Source organism: Choloepus didactylus, chromosome 17 (genome assembly GCF_015220235.1).
Source record: "Choloepus didactylus isolate mChoDid1 chromosome 17, mChoDid1.pri, whole genome shotgun sequence".
NCBI classification, from domain to species: Eukaryota; Metazoa; Chordata; class Mammalia; order Pilosa; family Megalonychidae; genus Choloepus; species Choloepus didactylus.
The window spans coordinates 65,022,702-65,034,654 of NC_051323.1; positions in this window are offsets into that span (position 1 = coordinate 65,022,702).

The window sequence follows — 11,953 nt, forward strand, 5'->3', positions numbered from 1 at the left end:
CATAAAGGCAAATATTGCAGGGTCTCACTGATATTAACTATTTATAATATGTAAACTCATAGACATGAAATGTAAGTTACCAGGATATAGAATGAGGCTAAAGAATGGGGAGCGGGTGCTGCTTATTATGAGCAGAATGTTCAACTAGGGTGAACTTAATTTGGAAATGGACAGGGGTGATGGTAGCACGTTGTGAGAATAACTAACAGTGCTGAAAGGTGTGTGAAGGTGGTGGAAAGGGTAAGCTCAGAGGCACGTATGTCACCAGAAGGAAAGTTGGGGGTTAAAAGATGGGAGTGTATAAAACAGTAAATCTTGTAGTGGACAATGTCTGTGATTAACTATACAAATATTAGAAATCTCTCTCATGAACTAGAACAAATGTATGACACTGTAACTAGAAGTTAATAATAGAGAGCACATATAGGAAAAAAATATATACCTATTGCAAACTATATACTACAGTTAGTAGTATTTTAACATTCTTTCATCAACAGTAATGAATGTACTATACCAAAACTATGTATTGATAATGGAGAGGGGCATGGTTAGGGGTATGGGAGGATTTGAGTTTCCTTTTTTTGTCTTTATTTCTTTTCTGGAGTAATGAAAATGTTCTAAAAATTGAAAAAAATTGTGTTGATGGATGCATAGCTGTATGATGGTACCATGGGCAATTGATTGTATACCTTGGATCTTTGGATAGTTGTATGGTATGTGAACAATCTCTCTCTCTATATATATATATGTATATATATATATATACACACATATATATATATATATATTTATATATGTATCCACAAACACACACACAAAAAAAGAAACACAGTTGGGGCTTTGCTATCTAAGAGGTTTTAGCAGAGTCCTAGAAATCAACAATCCTAAGATGTTTTGTGAATCAAATACAAATGAAAAAAATTTATTTAGGAAAAAAAACAGATGATTTTTAAATGCATATTGATAACAAAGAAGTCAGTCTGAAAAAAACTATACTCTATAAAAAAACTATAAACTACTTTCCAGTTATATGACATTCTGGAAAGGACAATACTATAGAGCTGGTTAAAAGATCAGTAGTTGCCAGGCTTCGGGTGGAGAAGGAGGGTTAAAAGGTGAAGTACAGGTGATTGTTTTTAAGGTGGTGAGATTATTCCACGGGACACTCTAATGGTAGATACATGACACTATGCATTTTTCAAAACCCATAGTATTTTACAGCATAAAGAGTAAATTTTGCTATATGCACATATTATATAAATTATTTAGGATGTTGGGAACATCCTGAGGATTGAATGCAGAATTTGACAAAACAACCTAACAGATTTATAAATATATGAAACAACCTCAGTGAAGGGGTTGAAGGTAAAAAGTTCTGAGAGAAATAACTTTGGAAATGAGTGGAGTCTGTAAGACTAAAGGTAAAACAAACTGTGCATAAGCACTGTACCCTAGTTGATAAAGTTGGAGGGGGTAGGGGTTAGCATTCTAATACCACTTTACACGTATAATGGAATTGAGCAAATGGAAGGCAGATGGTGGCATCCAGGTTTCTAACTGTTGACGAGGGAGGTTACAGATAAGCAAGTGAGAAAGCTAGAATGATCTATGCGGTAATGGATTAGAGTTAGAGACATCAATATGGACTCATGTTTCTTGTAATATAGACACAGAAGGTTATATATAGAAAATAATTTTAAATATGTGTTTATACAAGGCTTCTTTGCTCTGTCTGCTGACACCCTAGTAGGAACAAGCACAACTAGCACTTAGATCTTCATCTCTAATGCTGCCCTCCAGTAAAAGCACCAGGGATCCTTGGAGAAATGGCCAATTTTAGGATGGGGCAGAAAATATAGAGATGCAACTTGGGTAGCGTGCAGTGCCAGAAAATAAAAAGCTACTCAAAATAACTAAATAAATAAAGACCTACAAAGGTGGAGTATGCCAAAGAGAGGACACAACTGAAAGAGTTCTCAACTCTTTCCTGAAAATTTTTTGCACAAAATTAGTAAAGTAGTGCTGGCTTATAGCCCAAAGTATAAACTAAATATCCATGAGTCCACAATGATATGAATAAATGGTTTAATATATGAATAATCAGGATAGAAGAGACAACTTTCTCAGGGAAAAAGCATTCCAAATACTTTATGTAGTATTTTGCCCTCAAGTAGGCATAGCATAGTTCTCCACTCTTTAACTGTGAGCTGCATATAGTGACTTTCTTTCAAAGAGGACAGTAGGGAAAGGGAGGAAAAAAGGGTAACTTGAGAGTGGAGAAACCGCATCAACACTCCCTCAGCCAGGTGATCAAGGTTGAGCAGCAATAAGTCATGCTAATAAAATGCATACATAATATGATGGGGTGAGGATGCACTTGATTTCTGTCGTCTTACTCCCCAAACCATAGCCCCAATCTAATCATGAGAACAATACCTGACAACCCCAACAGTGGGAGGGGCTACAAAATACCTGACCCATACTCCTGAAACCTGTCACAGTCATGAAAAACAAGGAAAGTTGGAGACGCTAAGGGGAGCCCAAGGGGACACGATGACTAAATACAATGCAGTGTCCCGGATGGGGATCCTGTAACAGGAAAAGGACAATAGATAAAAATGAAGGAAATCTGAATTAAGTATGGAATTTATTTAATAGCAAATTATCAATATAGGTCTATTAATTATAACAAATGTACCATTTTAATGTAAGATATGAATAAAAAGGAAAACTACGTGTAGGATATATGGGAACTCTCAGTCCCAGTTTTTGAATTTTTCTGTATTTCCAAGAATATTCTAAAAAAAAACATGTTAATTAAAAGTAAAAACAAACCTGGTCTAGGTCAGAAGTCCTATTTCTTAGAGCATGTTTGGGGAGTAATTGCTACACAATGGATGATGGAGGAGTAAGTCTGTAACTTAGAGGATTCAATGAAGTATCATTTGGGTCTGTACCTTCTTACGATTTGGTTTCAAGTTGGCCATCTGTTTTATATTGCCTTTTTTAGGATTCATCAAATATTTGTTATAATTCCGTTTTTTCTTCTATTTACTTGCCTGAAACACATTATTTTACTGTCCTATTGGTTACCTTACATATAGCTGCATGCTTGCTTGACATTTTTCAGTCTAATAAAAATGATTACTCTTACCTCTATTTCTATATTTCTAGATCTTTAGAACTTTTGACTCCATTTACCCTCCTCCTGTTTTGTCATCGTTCTCATATATTTTAGTTCAAGTATTTTTTAATTTCATGATACATTAATTTTATTATTTTGTTAATATTTAATTTTATTTGCCCACATATTTATCTTTCTTGTACTCTTTCTTCTCTCTTGCAGCCTTGTGCTTTCATCTGGAATCATTTTCCTTTTACCTATAGAATCCCCTTTACTATACTTGTAGTTCTGGTCTCCTGGTGTCTAATTCTCTCAGTTTTTGTTTGCCTGAAGCATTTTTATTTTCTCTTCATTTCCAAAGGATATTTTTACTGGATATCGATTTCAATGTAGAGATACTTTTTCCCCACAGTACTTTTTTTAAAAATCATTAGAGCGTCTTCTTCTGGCTTTTGACATTGCTGTTGAGAAGTCATTTATACGTCTTATTATTTCTCCACTTGACAACGCATCTTTCTAACCTACCTGCTTCTACTTAAGTTTTCAACAGTTTGAGTTAGAGGTGCTAAATGTATGTACACTTGTCTGGTTTTTAGTATTAATGCTACTTGGGGTTTGCTGAGCTTAATGAATCTATTGGTAATATGTTTCATAAAATTTGTGAAATTCTTAGCTATTATCATTTTAATATTATTTTATCACACTCTCTTCTCTCTTTCTCAGATTTCACATATATGTACGCTATACATTTCAAGTTTATACCACATGGTTTTAGGCTATGTTTTATTCATTTTTCTAGTAATTTTTCTCCATCTATTTCAGTTTTGATATTCTCTATTCTATTCTCTTTTAGTTCACTAATCCTGTAATGTACAATCTGATGTTAAATCCATCCACTGGATTCTTAATAGATATTATTACATTTTTTCAGTTCTAGAATGTCCATTGGATTCTTTATGTATGTATTCTAGTACTTTGTAAAATTCATTCCCTTTTCATCCATTTAGTCTATCTTTCCCCATAATCTTTAACATAGATTATTCTAATGTCCTTGGCTGTTATTCCCATATCTGGGACAACTGTGGATTTGTTTTGGGTTCTCTGTTTACTAAGCCAGGAGAGATGGCAAGACATCCACATTTTCCCTTTAGATATTCTCAGTTCACCTCTCCAGCTTCTAATCCTCTCAGTTTCACAGACTGGTGAATATATTTGAGGGGAGATAAGCCACATTTAAAGCAAGTTCCTTCCTCTATTAAATGGCCTTTCCTTCCTAAGCCTGCAAGGAAGATTTTACTCTGCCTTTTAGAAGTACATTAGTTTCATATTGCTTTTATAATAAATTACCACCAAGTAAGCAGATTAAAACAACAGAAATTTGTTATCTTCCAGTTCTATAGGTCAGAAATCCAGCAGGCTTAGCCTAATTCTCTGTTCCAGATTCCACAAGACAAAAATCAAGGTGTTGAGTGGCCTGGAGGACAATCTACTTCCTGGCTTATTCTAGTTGGCAGAAGTCAATTCCATGTGGTTTTAAGGTTGACATCCCTTTGCTGACTCTTTGCCAGGAGTTGTTCTCAGCTTCTAGAGGCCACCCACACTTCCTAACTCCTGGCTCCCTTTTCCCCATCTTCAAAGCCAGCAAAACTGGGGCAAGTCCTTCTCATACTTTGAATCTTTTTATTTTTCCTTCTGCCTCAACTCTCCTGCTTCTTCCTCAACTGCATTTCTCTGACCTTTTGATTTTTCTGAGATTTCAGGGAAGGATTATACTCCCACCCTGGACCTTTCCTCTAGAGCATGCTTTCCTGGCAATGAATCTCTTAATTTTGGGGTCTTTTGGCATCTGGGTAGGTTGAGGATTTCCCAAATTATCAAGTCCTGGTTCCTTTTTGTTGAACAGTTCTTCCCACAGTTTGTCTCCCTCCTCTCACATTTTACAAATAAGCAGTAAGAAGAAACTGGGCTGCACCTACACCACTTTCTTGGACATGTCCTCAGCTAAATATCCAAGTTTATTATTTCCAAGTTCTGCTTTCTACATACTGCAAACACATGCCTTCTCCAAGCTTTCTTCCAATTAATAACAAGTATTTTCCTAGTCCTCATTTCCTCCTGAGGCACTACTGGCAGTGTCTTTAATGTAAAATTTTCCTCTAGTGGTCTGTTCACGGCAATCTAGGCATTTTCTATTATGCTTCTCAAAAGTTTTCCAGCCTCTGCCCAGTGTCAGATTCCAAAGCCACTTCCACATTTTTAGGTTCTTGTAACAATAGCACTGCCCTCTCAGCACCAAAATTTGTATTAGTTTCCTATTGCTGCCATAAAAATTACTACAAATTTAGTGACTTGGATCAACACCCATCACTATCTCACATAGCATGACTCAGCTGGTTCTTTGCTCTGGTTTTCATAAGACCAAAATCCCATCCAAGGTGTCTGCAAGACCATGTTCCTTTCTGGAGGCTCTGAGATAGAATCTGCTTCCTACCACATTCAAGTTGTTGTCCGCATTAGGTTCCTGGTGATTATAGGTCTGAGGTCCCATTTCCTTGCTGTCTGTCATCCAGGGGTCATTCTCAGGACCTAGAAGTCACTCATATTCCCTGACTCATGGTCCTCCACTTCTGTCTTCAAAGCCAGCATCGACAGATTGTGTCCTTTTCATGTTTAGAGCCTCTCTGACCTCCTTTGTTTTCCTCTCTTGCCCCATCTCTCTGACTTCTCTGTTTTCCTCTTCTAAATTTATGGGTTTATGCAATTACATTGTGTCCATCTGGATAATCCAAGATAATATCCCTATTTTAAGGTTGTCTGGTTGGTAACCTTAATTACATGTGCAAAGTTCTTCATAGGAGTACCTAGAGGATGGTAATTCCAGGGAAGAGGGAAGTCAGAATTCCACCTATCACAAGTAGTCCTTAACCTAGCTTTCTAGCCTCGCATGAAGGCTCAGAACCTGACAAATGTCTCCCAAATAAAATGAGCCACATATTTGGGATGCTCAATTCCCTGTTTATTTTATCCAGTCCCACTTGACTCCTAAGTTTTGTCTCTCTTTCCCCCACCTAGGCCTTTTCTGGGCCAAGCCCAATTCACAACTCATGCCCATAGCTGGCAAATGGCCCTGGGGAGAAAAACAACTAGGAACAGCTCACTCACCGATCACCTTGGAATTTTATTTCATCTAGTTGTCATTGATTCCACAACTATCTGACGACCTTTAAATTGACATAGTTTTTGTAAGTTACCTGGCTTTTTCCTAAATGTTGTGGGAAGAACAGTGTCTGCTGCAAACAACTCCTTTCTACCCATAAATAGGATTCTCTCCAAACCTTTACTTTTTCTTAAGCAAACTAGAGCAGGTGTCTGAATGCTAACTACCAAAAGCATAGTCCCAAAAGTTTCCCTTCAAAGCATAACTTTATTTTAAGTATTAAAACCACCTAATCCTCTTCTTTATTGCTAAATTGCCAATTAGTTTTAGGTTCATGGATTCTTCTTTTTTCCCTCCTGCTTTCTACTGCATCCCTTCCAGTTCAGGCTTTTTATCATGGACAGCATTTATGAAATCACCTCTTGACAATTCTACCTGACAGTTAACTTATGTTCCTTATCCTCACAAGTTTTTAAACACAATTTTATTTCTTAGTTCGACTAGAGGAACAAAGATCTTTTAGGACGTATTGAAGGAAATAAAGATTTTTAGCTGAAAGAAAAGAAGTTTCAATGTCGCATATCTTCCAAAATTTTAAGAAATGTTTTTGGAAGCTGTTGTATTTCTGGGTGCAAAATTTCAGGACCAATTGAAGCAAATTATGAAAAAATCAAAATTTTAATCAATAATTGTAATAGACCTGTTAAGAAAAAAGGCCCTTGCTTTGTTCTCTCTGCTACTAGAAGGTTTCACTTAAGGCTAAATTGCCACATCACATATGTGACATTGACTAGAGGGTTATACCAGTTAGTCTCTAGGAAGCTTTCAATCTAATATTTCATGACTTAATTCAGCATAGGGTGGTGCAAAGGAAAGACAGAAGGTATGGCCAATTGGAGACAGGAGAAAGGAAGGAGCAGGGAGAAATACAAGACACTGTAAAAATGTAGAGACATATTGAATATATATACACACACACATATATACATATAGCATATAAACATATTATGTGTTTATAAATATACACCTTTAATTTATTTTTATATGTCAAAGAGATCTTTTACCTATTATTTTGTAACCTGCTTTTCCCACTCAACACAGTATTCCCACATAATTATATGTTGTTCCATAACCCAATTGTATGTTTAATGGCCGTGAAATAATTCATTGTATTGAATTTGTCATAATTTCTTTAACAAACCTAATTTAATTGATCATTTAGCCTATCTCTAATCTTTACTTTTATAAGCACAAGTAAAACTTGGGCTTTATTGAGATCTTTATCCATGCATCAAATTTGCTATCATAGCAGATAGAATCATTTTCAAACTTCATTGCCTATGTAGATCATATTGAGGTGTTTTCCACATCTCATTAGTGAGTTGTTAAAAAAATTCTCTGAGAAAATGAATAATCCTTTTGAATAACATGTGGATGGGGGGGACCCCAGTGAGAGCTAGCCCCCTGGAAACTCACCAGCTTATATACACTGTTGACTGGTTAAGGGAAACTAAGGGGCAATCGCCTTTGTGTTTCCTTGGGAGAACTAACAGTCACAGATAAAAAGTTTACTATTATTTTAGCATTTTATTTACTTAACACTTAACAAAAATCATTTGCTCTATGAAAGTACTTCTAGCCATTAATTATTTTTACCTCATTTAATATATAGAAAACTCCATTATCCCTAAGGAAAATAAAGTTTTCTATTAGATTATTGTTTTCCTGATATAACATCCATGAAAAGTTTGATGAAAAGTGAAATGCTAAAACTATCACTTGTTGGTTTGATCCTTTCCATGTATCTCCTTGATATTCAGCATTTTGTTATCCCACACGTTTGATTACATAACCCTCCTTAACACTGATTGGCAGTCCTAAAATGATTCTAAAAACATTTAGGATTGAGATACACCTAAAATGTAATAACCTGTTGTCTTATATCACGTTTCCTAGAAACAGAGATGAGTTAGGGATTCTCGAGAAAGTGATTTAGGAGAGGTGGAATTAGGAAGGATGAAGGAAAGAAAGTTAAGAATATGTTTTCAGGTAATTATGCTCCCATCTGGTCCTGTAAATGACACCACAGAATTGGTCCACCCTTGAGGCAAGGGGCCAGCCTTTTATACCTCAGGTCAGGCAGACATTGGCTGGTGGCTGATACTTTGAGGGGTTGTAACTTTCTCAGTGTGGTGGCTCCAGATCAGCAGAAAATAATTCCCTGGAGAAAGGGGCATCTCAGAGTTGCTAGCAGCCAGTGCCCACAGCTGATCTGAGCAGATCCAGCATTGTGTCACTCAGATCCACTTGCTTCTTACATTAAGTTTACTCCATCCAGACCCAGCTTCTCCAGGAGTCTGGCAGATCATACTTTCTGGGAAAGCCTGTAGGACAAGAGTTAGTGGACAAACTCTAAGCCCCACTGCTGTTGTTCCTGAAGCGTAACCGGTATTTTATCAGACGTTGACAGACTCCACTGCCCTCCTTTCTAGACCCTCTTCCCTGTGGCTACCTGATCAAGGTGTCTTGCAGGATGGGGTGATCTAGCCCTTCATCCCTGAGAGGTCTAAGCTCCTGGCATCCATGCCCTTATCAGTCATGGTTCTTGTATTTGCCCATTGAGAGTTATAATAGGGCATGGAATTATCAAAAGATTCTATCATCTCCATTGCTATTAGGGGGACCAGTTCTGTAATAGCATCTCCCTACCAGCATCCCCATCCTCCTGAGGACTGTTACCATTGAGCTGAACATGTGAAGTAGGCCTGTAGAGTCTCCCTATTCTCTTAAGAAAGTAGGAGCCATGTCACAAATTTTTAGGATGATTTCTCTCTGAAAGAGTGAAATAAACATCAAAATGATTAATGCTTAATTATCTGAAAATTTAGGTAATTATTCAGATAATTCTGAAAATGCACCAAATTTCTGTGTGCACTGATTCAAGGATATAAATGAAAGGAAGCATTTCTGTATTTGCCACAAAGCTGTATTTTAAGAAAAGTAACCTTGATGTCTATTTTGAATTTAAAAACAAACAACAAAAGTCATCCTGACACATCCTTGATTTAACACATATCAATTTTGGTGTAAAGGCTAAGCTAGACTATCAAAACTCAGTGGATGGAGGTTTGAGTGAATCTAAGCATGGTTAACCCTCCTTAACACTGATTGGCAGTCCTAAAATGCAGAAGCATTTGTCAGCAAAGGAGACCACTATGAGGAGTTTAAGAAAATCCCTCAGAAGTAAGAGAATGGGCTTGGGGTCAGACAGAGCTGGAATTGAATTCCAGCTTGTCCTATAAATGTAGTTGTCATAACAAACCAAAAGCAGATCCAATCGAAAGTAAATTCAGCACTTGAAAGCAGATTCGACATGATAATAGTTTGATTGCCCAATGCAATTTATTTGCTTGCTTAATTTCAAGCTGCCGATGCAGCCAATATGCAAGAACCTGGTCAAGGACACATAACATATTTAAAGGTAGAGGATTCCAGAGTATCTAAAGTCCATCAACCCAAGGGCCAACAGAAGGCAGGCACGTACTTTAGCAAGAGGTCTCCAGAACCTGTCTGACGCAGTCAGTGAAGGGTCTGCAGCCCTGAAGCAAAAAGATGCCAGCTGTGCTCTACCTAATGCTCACCAAAGAGGCGACTGCACTGGGTTTTTATGCCTCATAGGTCTGGTCATCAGTACTTATATTAAGGGTGTGCTCCTCTTGGCTGGCATCAAGCCAGTCCGTATCATATCCTTGCATGAATGCCTGCTTATGATTTGTTACAAAAACATGTTTTTCTCAATTTGCTTACATTCTAATTGTGGTCAATATGTTTACAATATTTTTTGGATTCAAGATCATTAATATTATTTCAATACACAACACAGCTTATCTATTCTTTCCCTACCATGAGGTTGGACAGGTTATTTTGCATCTCTAAAGCCTCAGTTTACTTCTCTGTGTGCCCCACTGGGTTGTATGAAAATTAAAAGGAAATGAATGGCAGTTCCAACATCTGTATTCAGCAGGAATGTACTCTACAACTTGTATTGTGTATGTGTATATAGATAGCATTTCTTTAGATTATATATTTAGATTATTTAGGGAGACTGTTGAGGCTGATGGAGATTGGGTTGGGGGTGAGGCTCCAACTCATTCTTGGCCTTGGCAAAAAGTAAGATGACTTGTCAAAAAGGCCAAGAAGTATGTATCATGTGGTAAAAAAATCCATGTATTTATTATGGTGGATGTGCTTTTCTCTGAAGTGATATTGATTATTAGTCAGGTCAGTTCATCAAAATTAATTAAAACTATTGTTGTAGTTTGCTAATGCTGCAGAATGCAAAACACCAGAGATGGATTGGCTTTTATAAAAAGGGGGTTTATTTGGCTATACAGTTACAGTCTTAAGGCCATAAAGTATCCAAAGTAACACATCAGTAATCGGGTACCTTCTCTGGAGGATGGCCAATGGCATCCGGAAAACCTCTGTTAGCTGGGAAGGCACATGGCTGGCGTCTGCTCCAAAGTTCTGGTTTCAAAATGGCTTTCTCCCAGGACGTTCCTCTCTAGCAAGCTTGCTCCTCTTCAAAACGTCACTCACAGCTGCACTCTGTTCAGTCTCTTTGAGTCAGCACGTTTATATGGCTCCACTGATCAAGGCCCACCCCGAATGGGTGGGGCCACACCTCCATGGGAGTATCCCACCAGAGTCACCACCCACAGCTGGGTGGGGCACATCTCCATGCAAACAACCTAATCCAAACATTCCAACTTAATCCCCACTATTCTGTCTGCCCCACAAGATTGCATCAAAGAATATGGCTTTTTCTGGGGGACATAATACATTCAAACTGGCACAACTATGAATCTTAAAAAATAACACATATAATTCTAAATATTTTGTTTTTGACAGGATACTACTTTATATTCTTTAACTATTTTTTTGTTGTAGGATCAAAGTTTATCCTCTATGTTGCTAGCTAATCTAAACTTTATGAATCTAAAGTGGAATGAGAGCTCATAAATACATGTGAGGAATGTGAATATAGATGCCTTCAAAATGTTATAATTTTCTTTCCATACTTTTACCATTGTCTTGCACACACACAGAGTGGATGCAAGTTTTGAGAGGCTTGAAGCGCAAATAATTCCATGATCTATTTGAGAAAAATGATACAAATTTATAAGCACAAAGGTAAGAAAGTGAATATTTATTTAGAATGAGAGAAAGAATTGTAGCAAATTAAAATTTTCCAAGAGCTGATAAGCATCACAAAATCACAAAATAGCCCAAACACGATATTCTTAATGGACTGTCTACATAACTCATAACTCTATAGTACTTTGTTCCTGAATTTTGGGCTGCTTAATTTTTATTGTCATTTCATATGACAATACTTTTGTAATAAGATCATTCAATCTTACCTTATCTAGTCTATCCAAGGTGCTGATTGGTTATCAAAGAAAATAATTCTTTTATTTTGCAAAATTTCATGATTTTTGCAATATTTAATGAAATTACGTTCAAATAGTGACTTGTATTTGGCACTCCATAATTTGGGGACAAATAAGACCAAGTCTGAGTGTTTGTGTGTGTATGTGTTATGTGTATGTATGTGTGCCCTTCTAGCATCTTATTTCTCCTACTTTGAACATTTTTTGCAAAATATATCA